This window comes from Hordeum vulgare, chromosome 5H, assembly GCF_904849725.1.
Source record: "Hordeum vulgare subsp. vulgare chromosome 5H, MorexV3_pseudomolecules_assembly, whole genome shotgun sequence".
Taxonomy (NCBI): Eukaryota; Viridiplantae; Streptophyta; class Magnoliopsida; order Poales; family Poaceae; genus Hordeum; species Hordeum vulgare.
In genome coordinates, this window is record NC_058522.1 from 976,618 (window position 1) to 991,365 (window position 14,748).

The following is a 14,748-nucleotide window of genomic DNA, read 5'->3' on the forward strand; positions in this document are numbered from 1 at the left end:
TCAAGCGTCCGGTAGAACCGACGCGGGCGCTACTACCACTACGACGAGCGGGGTCATTTCAAGAAGGATTCTCATCGGAGGAAGGGGCCGACGGTGGAGGAACATGCGTTGATGGGAGACGTCGACGTCGAGAACGCCACGCTACTCTAAGCCACGGCTTAGGGGGTGAGTGTTGCGTTGGAATAAGCCGCGGCGGCGAGCTAGCGCGCCTCGTGCGTGTGTGGGCGCCCACCAGGTGCGTCTGGTGCGTCGGGTCCGCGGCAGTGGCGTGCGTGTGTGCGTGCACAGTGTGCGCGGGCCGCCAGGGTAGGGTGGCGCCGTGTGCGTGCGTGTCTGTTAGATACTACGTCTAGGGGAGCGTAGCGATCGGGAGGGTTCGGTGCGTCGTGGGCGTTGCAGGCGCGCGCGGAGGACGCCGCCAGAGCGTGCTAGGTCGTGGGCGCGAGCAGGCAGGAGCGCGGAGAGCATGTCCTTCGTGTGCGTGGTATAAAATCCTAGTGTTGGACATTGTAACAAGTGGGGGTGAGTACGAGCTCGCCGGAATACACAAATAGCCGTTCGGGCGACAAGGTGTTCGTGCACCGGGAAATCTTGTGTGTTGTCTCTTCCTCTCTCCTTTCTTGTCTCCCATGATCTGTAGCAGGGGGTTCCATTTTTACACTAACAATGCACAGGACGCCACCTGATCCAGGCTAGGTAGGCAAAGGAGGAGACACATGCGCTAACCAGCCCTACAAGCCGTACGTCAGGAATCTGGAATTCCTTTTAAAGATGCTCACATCACATCACAGATACTATGTAACTTCAAATGCAAAGTTGATTTACACCAGCTAGGAGGGACAACATAAATGAAAAAACATGCTGTAAATGTATAGTGGGTGGTTCAAATCCGATCGTGAAATAGACATGTACTCCCCTTGCTTCGAAGCAATCGTTCTTGCTCATAGGTGAAACTTGTCTAATATAAGTTCGTTCTTGCTCCTAGAGAATTAATATGAGCCGGAGAGATCGAGCACCGACGTTTATACAGCACTGAATCAGCTACTACATTAGATGTGTATATGAGACAAAAGAGTGTATATTGTACAAGAGCTTTCCTTTTCAGCAAAGAACAAAGGAATAAAGAACCTGCCTAATAACAAAGTACGTAGTGGAAGACATGAAAGAGGGAAAATGACATGATTTATTAATTACGTCTGGCATGGTAAGGCTGCATCAGCAAATGTCTCCATGACCACTTAGTAGCACGCATGCTTGTACTCCAGCAGTCCGGATTGACGTCTCCAGCAGTCCGATTGCTACCCTTGTGTGAGGTAATTTCCTTTACTCCTAAATCTAATCTTGTTAGCACAACAACCAATCTATTTTTTTTTGTTTGAGCTGCTAGTACAGCAATTTAGTATGAGCTGATTGTTCTCGTATTGGTGGTTGATTATTAATTTAAATACGTATGATTGCAGTATACTAGTATCATACGTAGCACTGTACATATTATTTTTTGCATGCATATTTAATTATTTATCAACAAATTCAATATGTGTTGACGTTGGATTTGGCATGTGTGTTAAGCAGATCATGGGCACCGGAAACTGCTCTGATGAAGCAATCCGTGACTTCTCTAATCACATAGATGGGCAATTGGTGCGAGTGAATGCTCTTCTGGTGGCGAGCACCATCGTGATAGGAGTTATGGTCGGGATCGGTGCCTATGGTCAGCGCTTCCGTCACCATCCCCTGACCGGCTTCCTCTTCGTTGGTGCCAACACTGGTGGAAAAAAGGCCTTTGGTCGCGGTTCGCAACTGCCATTAGTCGCGGTTGCGCAACCGCGACCAACTAAGCGCGACTAAAGCCCCCCACCTTTAGTCGCGGTTTCTTAAGAACCGCGACTAAAGGCCCGTCCACGTGGGCGCCAGGCGGCCGTCGGGGCGGAGGACCTTTAGTCGCGGTTCTTCTGGCCAACCGCGACTAAAGGCCGCCACAGGTTTAGGGTTTTAGCGCGCGCGCCCCCCCCCCCTAAACCTGTTTTCTTTTTAATTTGTATTGTTTTATTTCTTTTGTGCTTTATTTTAATTTTGAAGGAATTTCATATATTCTACGGTACTACATACATGCATATGAATGTACAATTTCAAACAAATTTGAAATTAGAACCAAAAAGAATTCAAGAGGAATATACAATATATATTCAATATCATCGGATGACCATATACAATTTTGAACAAGTTTCCATACATAATTTAATGCATATAAAGTTCTACGTCCTCGTAATGGTGTTCTCCTTTAGGATGGAGGACTTCCCTGCTGAACCATCCAGCTAGTTCCTCTTGAAGTGGTCGAAAGCGAGCTTCTGGACTAAGCATCATCCGGAGGTTATTCCTCCCCGCATTGGTATCACTCGGAACCCGCTCAGAGGTGTATCTCCGGATCATCTCACAGACATAGTATCCACATAGATTGGTCCCCGCTGGCTGAATATCCCCAGCATTCTTAGGCTTTGACCTTTTGAATTCTAGCTCTTTTTTGAATTCACCGACCTTTGTATCTACGAACCGTCTCCAAACCCTACGAGGCAAAGAAAATTAAATGAACAAGAGAGTTATTAGTTACTTGATATTAGGAAATGAACGAAATAGGCCGATCGATATAGAGCGCAAATGAATGAAAATAATTACTTCTGCAGCATTCTTCTCATGCCGCCCCAAAGCTTTGGATCCATATTCAGAGAGTCGTGGACGAGACATTCTGAGGTGTTAACTTTAATTACTAGCAGAATCCAGTGGAACCTGCGGACACGATACATGCACAGTACGTCATGCATAACTCATCGATTAGCCGGCCACATACCATGCATGGAGTAAACAAAAGAGAATGTGCTCAAGACAGAAACACTCACCCAAAATGGTAAGGAAATAGAATATCACTTTTGAGTTCCTGCTTTGTAAGAAACTGCCACAGGTCTGCCTCCATGTCGGCGGGGTGATGCTCCAACACATGTCCATTAACGATGTGTGGGTCAATGAACCCAACATCATGGATGTTCCTTACTCTGCATTCCTTAATCTTCATTCTGCATGTATAATAGCGGACACAACAATATAGTTAGGACATATATATAGTGCAGGCAATATGAACGAGATGGGGTAGAAATAAAACACTTACAGAACGTAGCAACTGATGATAGATTTGTCGAGATCGCGCAGATTGAAAAGCTGGAACAATTCACTCAGTTCAATTTGTACATAGTAATGTTTGAAGTGATGCTCATGTCTAACTTCCGCATAAATATAATCTTTGGCGTTTTTATTTTTTATGTAACCCTTGTACCATTTCAGCAGACCTTTCATTTGTGGAGGTAGATCCTTTTCCTGCGCAGGCTCGACGAGAGGCCCATTCTTGACATATGTAATTACTACCTCCTTCACTGGCGCCTCATCAAGGCCTAACAGTTCACGAAGAGTAATACCTAAGTTGGCCGCTTGTTCTCTGGCACTCGTTGCAGTCAATCCCTGTGCTGCCGCAGCTTGTATGATCTCGGGGGCATCCGGACCGGCGGCTTCCACTATAAGCGGGGCAATCGATTGTTTACTTTGTTCCCCGAGCTGGGCAACTTGTTTCCCGCTTTTTTTACTTTCGGCCTTCTCCCGCTCTTTGTTCTCCTTGAACATGAGTGCCTGCCTGCGAAGTTCACGTGCATAGTCGTCAGGCAGATTCTTCGCGGCTTGGGACGGTGTGCTCAAAAATGACTTAGCCCACTTCTTTTGCTCATCAGAAAATACTGGCTTGGGCTCGGGCTCTCTTTTCTTCTTGCAGTCCGCCTTCCATTTCTCCAAATCAGCAGCCGCGGCCGCGTCGACTTCCTCGGCACTACGTTCCCAAGGCCTTGTGGGGAGAGGCTTCAGTGATGGCTCCGGTACCTTTGTGGTCTTAGGTACATAAGGGTCCGGGTTAATAATCCAGGACTGCTTCTGCTTCTGCTTCTTTGCCAGAGGTGGATTGGGGGGCGGCGTCTGATCACCCGCCGGACGAGGACTGGGGGGCGGCGTCTGATCACCCGCCGGACGTTGTGGACTGGGGGGCGTCGGCTGACGTGACGGAGGTGTAGGTGAACCGCCACCACCACCACCACCACCACCACCGCCACCGCCACCACCACCACCGTAGGGGGGTGGACTTGTTGTCCTTGGCGCCTCGCCTGGAAACTTGATAAACTTCTTTTGCCATAGAATGAAATGGCGCTTGACATCTCCAAGTCTTTTCTCCCCTTCAGGTGTAGCAATGTCAATCTCCAGGTCCTCAAACCCTTGGACTATGTCCTCCACCGTGACACGAGCATAGCCATCTTGAATGGGGTTGTTGTGGTGGAGTGCTCCAGGTAAACATGGTAAAGCACTGCCGATGGCTACCTTCATGGACATGTTCCCGATAGGATAATACAGATGACATTCTTTCATCTCCTTTATATCGTCCACGGGGTAGCGAGGAGGCTCCGGTGCAGTAATTTCGACCACCAGAGGCTCCGGTGCAGTAATTTCGACCACCAGAGGCTCCGGTGCATTAATTTCGATCGTCGGTGCATCTGCACCAGCCGGTGGGGCCTCCGTGGAAGCCACGCTGCTTCTCCACTGCTGGCTTCCGAGATCCGCTGGATGATCTTCATGCTGCACCCGAGCTGCATCTCTTTCGGCTACTAGTACACTCATGGTTTTCTTCATCACATCCATTTCCGATGCCAACCGCGCCACAACATCTGCTTCCCGATCCATCTTTCTCTTACGGCTTCTGTAACCGTACGGGTCATCGTTCTGGGGGAACCCTATTTTCCACGGAATGTGCCCCATGCCTCGTACACGTCCTCCGTGTTCAGGATTCCCGAGGGCTTTTGTCAGCGCGTCGTTCTCTCTGTTGAACTTGATCTTCCCCTCTTGAGCATCCCTCATTGCGTCAATAAGGGCTTGGGTGGGTTTAATTAATTTGCCCCGGTAAACACACTCCCCTGTCTCCGGGTTCAGCGTTCCCCCATGCCCGTACCACCAGCTTTTGGCCCTTGGGTCCCATCCCTCCGTACCTGGACGGATTCCTCGCGCCCTCAGCTCGTTCTCCATCTTCTCCAACCTAGGCAACAAAATGCGATACCCTCCTGGCCCCATAATATGATTGTACTCCTTCTTAGCCGCATTTTCCTTATTTTTTTCGATATTTGAATGAACTGCTCCGATTTCTTTTGCTTCACAAATTCTGGCCAATCATGTTTCAGTTTCTCATATTGTCCTTTGAAATCCGGAGTCTTGTTCTGCTTGACAAAGTCATGGGCTAGATTTTGCTTGAATTTCCGGAATGCGTCGGCCATCTTATGAAGAGCGAACTGTTTGACTAGCCTCCTCCTCTCCTTGTTTTCCTCAATCTTGTTACCCTCCTCATCGAATTTGTTGTATTCCGGAGGTAGAACGAAATGTTCCATAAGCTTCTTGAAGCAATCTTTTTTTGTTCTCTTATCGACAAAAGTGAAACCTGCAGCAATTCGTGCCTTCTTTGGCTCATTCCACTCCTGGACGGTGATCGAGACGTTGTCTCTAACAACGGCTCCGCATTGGCTGACAAACTTGGTGGCGTTCTTGCGGGGCTCCAGCGGCCTGCCGGTTGCACTGTCGACAACCTCGATGGTGCATGTTTCTCCTTGTTTCATCGTCTTGGTTGCGCCACGCTTTGACGACGTACTCGATTGTTTCGACGATCCGGCCGAGGGCTAAAATAAGAAAGAGAGTCGCGCGCGTTAGTACACACATATTTATTCAAATCAGTTAGTTTGTATCACCAGAGGCTCAATGTATATATATACCTCGGCGCCGGAGGTGGTTGCTACTTCCATTTGAAGATCGTCGTTTATCGACGTTTGTTCGGCATCATCTTGCTGACGGCGCCCTTCATCTTCACCGTCAAGGTTCAGATAAGAAGAGATATCATCTTCTTCTTCTCCGGTCGGCACATATAGAATATCGCCGTTTATGATGCCGAACATATGTGCTTCACCGTCCGGATCATAGTTGTCCATAATCGGGTCAGCTCTATCGTCCGCCATTATGTCAGTCCTGAAAACACGTAGTAAAAACAAATTAATTAAGTGAAGAAGGGGGGCGGTGGCGGTGGCGGTGGCGAAAGGGCGGTGGCAAAAGGAGGGGGCGAGGAAGGGGTGGGAGAGGGTGTCGCGGTAGAGCGCGAGACGGGGCGGCAGACGACGGCGTCACGGAGAGGGAGACCCGGGACCATACTTTTTTTCTCATCACTGCCGTGTGTACTAACCACACGAGTATGAGACCCGGGACTGTGCAGGTGCATCGATAAAATACTTTCTTTGTTCCTAAATAATTGTAGTTAAAAAAACTAGACTATCTTTTTTTGACTATAATTATTTAAAAACGGAGGGAGTAAATATTATGTAAGTATCTCATTATTAAAAGAGGAGTTGGTTCCGTTGCCTCTCCTACTCCCTTTGTTTTTTCGTCCCATGACTCCCTCTCTTCTTGGTTTTCTGTTGATTTTTTGATACTCACAATTGATCCCACACATAATTTAAACTACACAAATAAAGTAACTTGAAATAATCTAAAAGATAATTGATACATTCCCAAAATCATGTCCTGCAATAACTCAACCAAAATAGATAGTCTTAAACTCAACCAAAAATGGTGAACTTTTCCAAATTCGCTAATTTTTTTCAATTTAGATTGATTAATTATTTAAATTGATGATTTTTTAACTCGATGATCTTTTTATATTCGATGAAACTTTTTCATATTTGATAGTCTCTGTTCTTTTTCATATTCGATGAAACTTTTTATATTCGATGAAACTTTTAAATAGATAGTCTCTGTTCTTTTTCTTCCAAGACGTTCTTCCAAGACGTTCTTTTTCTTCCAAGACGTTCTTCCAAGACGTTCTTTTTCTTCCAAGACGTTCTTCCAAGACGTTCTTTTTCTTCCAAGACGTTCTTCCAAGACGTTCTTCCAAGACGTTCTTTTTCTTCCAAGACGTTCTTCCAAGACGTTCTTCCAAGACGTTCTTTTTCTGCGAGCCCTGTCGGCATCGATGGGCGCGGGGACGAGGGCGGCTATGAGCGCAGCGACGAGCGCAATGCTTCGAGCGGAGGAAGCGAGGAAGGCGGCGACAGGAAGCGAGGAAGGCGGGCGCGGCGCGGGAAAGATGAAAGGATAGGGGTGAACCCTTTAGTCGCGGGCGAGGGCGACGGCGGGCGGCGACGACGGCGAGGGCGACGGCGGGCGGCGTCGACGAGGGCGAGGGCGACGGCGGCGGCAGGCCTTCGGCGCGCACGGCAGAGAATCGGAGAAGACGAGAGAGATGGAGAAGACGGCGGCAGGGGAGGCGACCCGCACTTGTATTTATAGCCCCCCCCTTTAGTCGCGGTTGGGGACGAGACCCGCGACTAAAGGTACCCTTTAGTCGCGGGTCGCCTCCCCAACCGCGACTAAAGGGTTTTTGGCGGGTTTTTTGCGTTCCCGCGCCCCCCCCCCCTTTAGTCGCGGTTGGGGAGGCGACCCGCGACTAAAGGGTAACCTTTAGTCGCGGTTTGCCAGACCAACCGCGACTAAAGGCCCCCCCCCAAATCTTCTTTTATTTTCAGAACCTTTTATCTTTTTCTTTTCAGAAAAATCATCATTGCTTTTATAGAAACTTCAAACATTTTATTTTCTGTTTTCTAAGCATATTTTCGTAGGAAAAATATGCATAGAGACAATACATTGAATCTGCCTAAAACGGGACAGAAAAAAGAGAATCCATTTAAAGGGAACATTGGCCACAGCCTCTCTCCCCCCCGGCCTGGGCCGGCCTTCGGCCTCGACCCATCTTGCTCACGCCTGCCTGGTGCGGTGGCTGTGATGCCCCGCTGAGAGGCCTCTCGCCCGAGCCGTGAGCGCGCCGCCCCTTTCTTCTCCTATCCGCCCGCTGAGAGGTCGTTTTTGCGTTCCCCGCGCGCAACGACCTTTAGTCGCGGTTGGTCTGGCCTTTAGTCCCGGTTGCACCAACCAGCCGGGACTAAAGGTTAGATGACCAGCTCTGGATTCCTCTTCTTCCCGCCATTTCTTCCCTGTCTTCCCGCCTCTTTCTTCCCGCCACTTTCTTCCCGCCTCCTGTCTTCCCGCCTCCTGTCTTCCCGCTCCCATTTTTCCCGCCATTTCTCACTACATATATGTAGCCCGGCTTGGCCAGCATTATCACATCTCTACAATCTCTCATCACTCTCTCATGGCTTCCACCGCACCCACTCTAACCTACCAGCAGGTGGAGGAGCTTTGCGCCTCGAACTACCCTTGTCCACCGGGCTACCGCGTCCCCACCGGCTGGAGCCTAAGCGCCGGCGGCGTGCCGGTCCCTCCCGTCCCTCAGGGTACTGCGCGCCGGGCGGCCATCACGAACCACTACTACCTCGACCTCACGCCGGAGCAGCGGATGAATCCCCGCTGGCATCCCGATAACCAGCATACTTGGGACGCCTTCTTCATCAATCGGCGTGAGAGGGCGCTCGCCAGGTATGAGGAGGACGGTCTGCCTCCTGGGAACTTCCACGAGGCCGGCCGTCGGCTATGGTGGTACGGCCGGACTCTGCAGAGCGTCATGGACTACATCACGGCCGGCGATATCCCCCGCCTGCGCTACCCTCAGTTCGAGCCACGAGCGCCGCCCGACGACAGCGACGACAGCAGCGACGACGACGGCGGCAACTTAGAAGGCGACGACTACCACTACAACGACGACGGCGGCTATGAAGACTACGAGTATGCATATTATACGCCTAGGAAGGAGTATGACTAAATCACTCCAAATTTCATGTATCATCAGTGGTATCTCGAATCATTCGAAAATGGACACCAAACACATCACGGGTAATATAATTCACATGATCCATTCAACAAAGTTTGGTACAATAAATTATTGCACATCATTTCTTCCCTTGTGTCCCTGCTTGCTTACGATTGTGCCGTATCCATGGAGCATCCTCATCATTTAACTTAATGCTTGGGTCGGTGTTCACTTTGAAGGGCGGAATTTCAGCAAACATATTATAATCTTCTGACATGTCTGTCTTGTCCTCCACTCCCACGATGTTTCTTTTCCCTGAAAGAACAATGTGGCGCTTTGGATCATCGCATGATGTACTGATCGTTTTCTTATCTTTCCGTTTCCTCGGTTTGCTACTCATGTCCTTCACATAGAAAACCTGAGCGACATCTTTCGCTAGGACGAATGGTTCGTCAAGGTAACCAAGATTGTTGAAATCCACCATTGTCATTCCGTATTGCTGGTCCACCTTTACCCCACCTCCTGTTAGCTTGAACCATTTGCACCGGAACAAAGGGACCTTAAAGGAGGGTCCATAGTCAAGTTCCCATATCTCCTCTATGTAACCATAATATGTGACCTCTTGCCCATTCTCGGTTGCTGCATCAAAGCGGACACCACTGTTTTGGTTGGTGCTCTTTTTATCTTGGGCGATCGTGTAAAATGTATTCCCATTTATCTCGTACCCTTGGAAAGTCGTTATAGTCGAAGATGGTGTCTTGGCCAACATGTACAGCTGATCTACAACATCATTGTCATTCATTAAATGTTTTCTCAACCAACTGCCGAAAGTCTCCATGTGGGCCTTCCTAATCCAGGATTCAGGCTTCCCCGGGTTGTCAGAGCGTAAAATATTCTTGTGTTTCTCAAAGTACGGAGCCACCAAGCTGGAATTGGTCAGTACAGTGTGGTGTGCTTCAGTCAGAGAATGGCCGTCCATACATATCGTTGATTTCCTTCCGATCGTGCCTTTTCCACTTAGTCTCCCCTCGTGCCGCGATCGAGGAAGACCAATCGGCTTAAGGTCAGGAACAAAGTCAACACAAAACTCAATTACCTCCTCATTTCCATAGCCCTTGGCGATGCTTCCTTCTGGCCTAGCACGGTTACGAACATATTTCTTTAATACTCCCATGAACCTCTCGAAGGGGAACATATTGTGTAGAAATACAGGACCGAGAACGAAAATCTCTTCGACTAGGTGAACCAGGAGGTGCGTCATAATATTGAAGAAGGATGGCGGGAACACCAACTCGAAACTGACAAGACATTGGATCACATCGTTCTGTAACCGTGGTAGAACTTCTGGATTGATTACCTTCTGAGAGATTGCATTGAGGAATGCACATAGCTTCACAATGGCTACTCGAACATTTTCCGGCAGGAGCCCCCTCAAAGCAATCGGAAGCAATTGCGTCATAATCACGTGGCAGTCGTGAGACTTCAGGTTTTGGAACTTTTTCTCCGCCATGTTTATTATTCCCTTTATATTGGACGAGAATCCAGACGGGACCTTCATACTGCTCAGGCATTCAAAAAAGATGACCTTCTCTTCTTTGGTCAGAGCGTAGCTGGCACGACCTTGAAACCATTCCGGATGCCGGTCATCAGGGTCTTTCAAACGTTGCTGGTCCTGCCGTGCTTCCTTTGTATCATTTGTCTTCCCATACACGCCCAAGAAGCTTAGGAGGTTCACGCAAATATTCTTCGTAACGTGCATCACGTCGATTGCAGAGCGGACATCTAGGACTTTCCAATATTCTAGCTCCCAGAATATAGATTTCTTCTTCCACATGGCTGCGTGCCCGTCAGCTCCCTTCGGAACTGATTGTCCGCCAGGACCCTTTCCAAAGATGACTTTCAAATCCTTGACCATATCAAATACCTCAGCACCAGTGCGTTCCGCAGGCTTCGGCCGGTGATCTTCCTTGCCGTTGTAATGCTTGCCTTTCTTTCTTACTGGATGAATTTTCGAAAGAAATCGACGATGCCCAAGGTACACGTTCTTCTTACAATTTGGCAAATGTACACTTTCAGTCTCATGTAAGCAGTGCGTGCATGCATTGTATCCCTTATTTGACAGTCCCGAAAGGTTACTAAGAGCAGGCCAATCGTTGATGGTTACGAAAAGCAACGCTCGTAGGTCAAATTCCTCTTGTTTGTGCTCATCCCACACACGGACACCACCCCACAGCTGTAAAAGTTCATCAACTAATGGCCTTAGGTACACATCGATGTCGTTGCCGGGTTGCTTCGGACCTTGGATGAGCACTGGCATCATAATGAACTTCCGCTTCATGCACAACCAAGGAGGAAGGTTGTAGATGCATAGAGTCACGGGCCAGGTGCTATGGCTGGAGCTCTGCTCGCCAAAAGGATTCATGCCATCCGTACTTAGAGCAAATCTTATGTTCCTTGCGTCAGCTGCAAAATCTTTGAACCATCTGTCGATCTTTCTCCATTGCGTTCCATCTGCGGTGTGTCTCAACTCCCCGTCCGACTTACGGTCCTCTTTGTGCCATCGCAACAACTTGGCATGCTCTTTGTTCCTGAACAGACGTTTCAACCGTGGTATTATAGGAGCATACCACATCACCTTGGCGGGAACCCTCTTCCTGGGTTTCTGGCCCTCAACATCGTCACCAGGGTCATCGCCTCTGATCTTATAACGCAATGCAGTGCATACCGGGCATTCATTCAAATTCTCGTATTCACCGCGGTAGAGGATGCAGTCGTTGATGCATGCATGTATCTTCAGAACCTCTAAACCTAGAGGGCAGACAACCTTCTTTGCTTCGTACGTACTGGTGGGCAACTCGTTATCCTTTGGAAACATATTCTTCAACATTTTCAGCAAGTTTTCAAATGCCGAGTCAGCTACACCTGCCTCTGCCTTCCATTTCAGCAAATCCAGTGTGCAGCCCAGCTTTTTCAGACCATCATCGCATCCGGGGTACAGCGCCTTTCTGTGATCCTCTAACATGCGATCCAAATTCTCCCTCTCCTTTTCAGTTTCGCAGCGTCTCCGTGCATCAGCAATGGTCCGACCAAGATCATCAACGGGATCATCACGTGCCTCTTCTTCACCTTCCCCTTCACCTTCAGCATCCTCCATGAAAGTATCACCGAAATGAGCAAGATAGCTTTCATCGATGAAATCATCCCCTTCTTCATCTTCTTCCATTATAACCCCTGTTTCTCCATGCTTGGTCCAACAATTATAGCTTGGCATGAAACCGTGCCGAAGCAGATGCATGTGAACATCTCTTGAGGAAGAGTAACCCTTCTGATTCTTACAGTTAACACATGGACAGATAACAAAACCCCCCCGCTTGTTCGCATTAGCCACTACGAGGAAATCTTTCAAACCCGTAGTGAACTCGCCGGAGAGTCGGTTAACGTACATCCATTGCCGATTCATCTGCATTATTATAATATAAAATATATAATTAACCATCATGCATTTGTTAAACTAACTAGCTACAAACAATATAAATTAAACAATGAACTACACACATGCATATTTTATCAATGACACATCAAAGGTTCATCAAGTTGCTAACCGCGATCGAGGAGTGTGGCTCCAACACTTCATGTCATGTTTGTTTCATGCTCTTGGGGCATTTCATCAAACACCTTATGTGCATAAGAGGAACCAAAAGCAAACCTAAACCCTAAGTGTGAAGAGAATGGCTCTAAATGGCTAAGTGTTGGCTGCTGGATGGGTATATATAGGGGAGGGGCTTTAGTTGCGGTTGGCCTGGCAAACCGTGACTAAAGGTGCCCGAAGGCCTTTAGTCGCGGTTGTCCTGGCCAACCGCGACTAAAGCCCCTCACGTGCACCAGCTGGCCACCGAGCGCCCTGGGCCCAGGCCTTTGGTCGCGGTTCACCTCCAGAACCGCGACTAAAGGTCCCATTAGTCGCGGTTCCTACAGCTTCGCGACTTATGGGGCTGGACGGAAGCCTGTTTTTCCACCAGTGCAACACCTTGTTCCTGCCCATCCTCTCGTATGTTAACTCTACCATTGGTAATCAAGATGTCATCGCCATTTTCTCTGGTCCACACATCATATCAGGGAGTTGTCACACACAGGACCACATCATCTCTGTCTTCGTATGGGCTAGTCTTATTCAGATTGCTGGCCTCAACACCACTGCAATAGTTGCTGGTGATGATAAGGAAGGTCGCAACATCACCCCTCCTGCCACAGTACTGCTTGTTCAAGCAATATGGACTTCCTACCTTGCCGTTAATTTGCTAGGAAAGGATTTTTATTCACCGAGACAATGGTCGCTAAAGAATGTGGAGCCCGGAGACGTATTGGTCCTTCTTCCATCCTTTGCTCTTATCGTTGCTAAACTCCTTCTCAAATATTATGCATGGTACAGTGCAAGAAGTTCGTTAGCATTTGGGCGCAATCCACATCTCATTGTTGGATACATGGAGCAGCTAAAAGATGAAAAGCAGCATGTCGGGCCAACAACTGAGCATTCCCTTCCTCCACTCATAGTTGCAGGAGAGGACATAAGATTGATAAATCTTAAAAGGGTGCCTTGTGGTTACAGTCTCAAATTGTTATCCAACCAAGCTGATGGGGCAAGGATTGAAAACAACAGCTTAGTGACCATTGACAAAGTTTGGCAGTTGCAGGATGACATGCTTCCGAGGTCTTCAAGGGAACAGTTTAAAGATTTATGCTTTTCATTCGCGTTGTTCAAGCTGCTAAGATGCCGATTTGCAAGGCATACAATTGTTGAGACTTGTTTCATGAAGGCCTATAACTTATTGCCACACATGTTGCTCCAGGATAGTGATGATGAAAGAGCATTTGATGTGATTACACTTGAGCTTTCTTTCCTTCACGATTATTATTGTTCATCTCTCACAACCTCATATTCGAGGAGTTGGCTGCCCATTTTGAGCATATTTATATCTCTCTTAAGCATGGGTTAGAGCTTGTTCTATATGTTGGATGAAACTCTTTATATGCCGGGGGAAGCTTCATGGAATGATTCACAGATTGAATGTATCATGGAATGTGATACATTGACCTGGAAACATTATGGAAAGTGGTACTTGGATGATGTACCCGTATTTTTACTTGCGTCACTAGTTGTGCTTTCCGAGCTGCGGGAGATTGCTTCTTACATCTGCTCTAAGTGGACTAAAGTATCCCTCATCTGCCACTATGTTAGGCATGCTTCTTCTTGGCAGCAATCACCTTGGAAGAACAAGTTACTAGGCCTTGTGCTACGCAGAAAATGCAAGCTGCTAAATCATTGGGTGGACAAAATGAACCAGTGCTCAGTATTGACCCTCAACCCAAGAACAACTCCACTGGCTCTTCTTCATCGCCTCATCCTTGTGCTTGACCGGAAGAAGGTACCGACAGCTGTGAAGACTGCCGTCCTCAAGCCACTGAGGAACCGAAGCAATGGCGTGGCATCCCTATGCACAAGGCTACAACTGCAGGCCGACAACAACCCTTTCTCACAGTCCAATGGCGTCAAAGGTATTGCTAATACAATGCTGGTGGCTCACATTGCCACGAGCATCCTGGAAGTGAGTAGATCGGGGAAGGCTGACTTTGATCATAAGATCGCCGCCACACACTTGTCACGCTACTGCGCCTACTTTGATCATAAGAATGGCGCAGAGCTCGGCAAGAAGCTGATTGAGCTGTTGGAGGATAAAGGAGAAGAGGAGGCATGGGAGGTCCTCATGGACTTCTGGTCCGAGATGATCCTCTATGCCGCCCCCTCGGACGCTCACGCCGAGGCCATTGCGCGGGGCGGGGAGCTGATAACGCTCCTGTGGGCCTTGCTCACCCACGTCGGGATCATCAGCCGGCCAGAGCCCGCCACGCCTAACAACGCTCGTTGTGATGTTTAA

At 48.5% G+C, this 14,748-nt stretch overlaps 1 pseudogene; it reads left to right on the plus strand.

Annotated features, from left to right (window-relative positions):
• The first annotated feature begins 1,557 nt into the window (after window positions 1-1,557).
• On the plus strand, window positions 1,558-14,748 carry LOC123452379 (annotated as a pseudogene).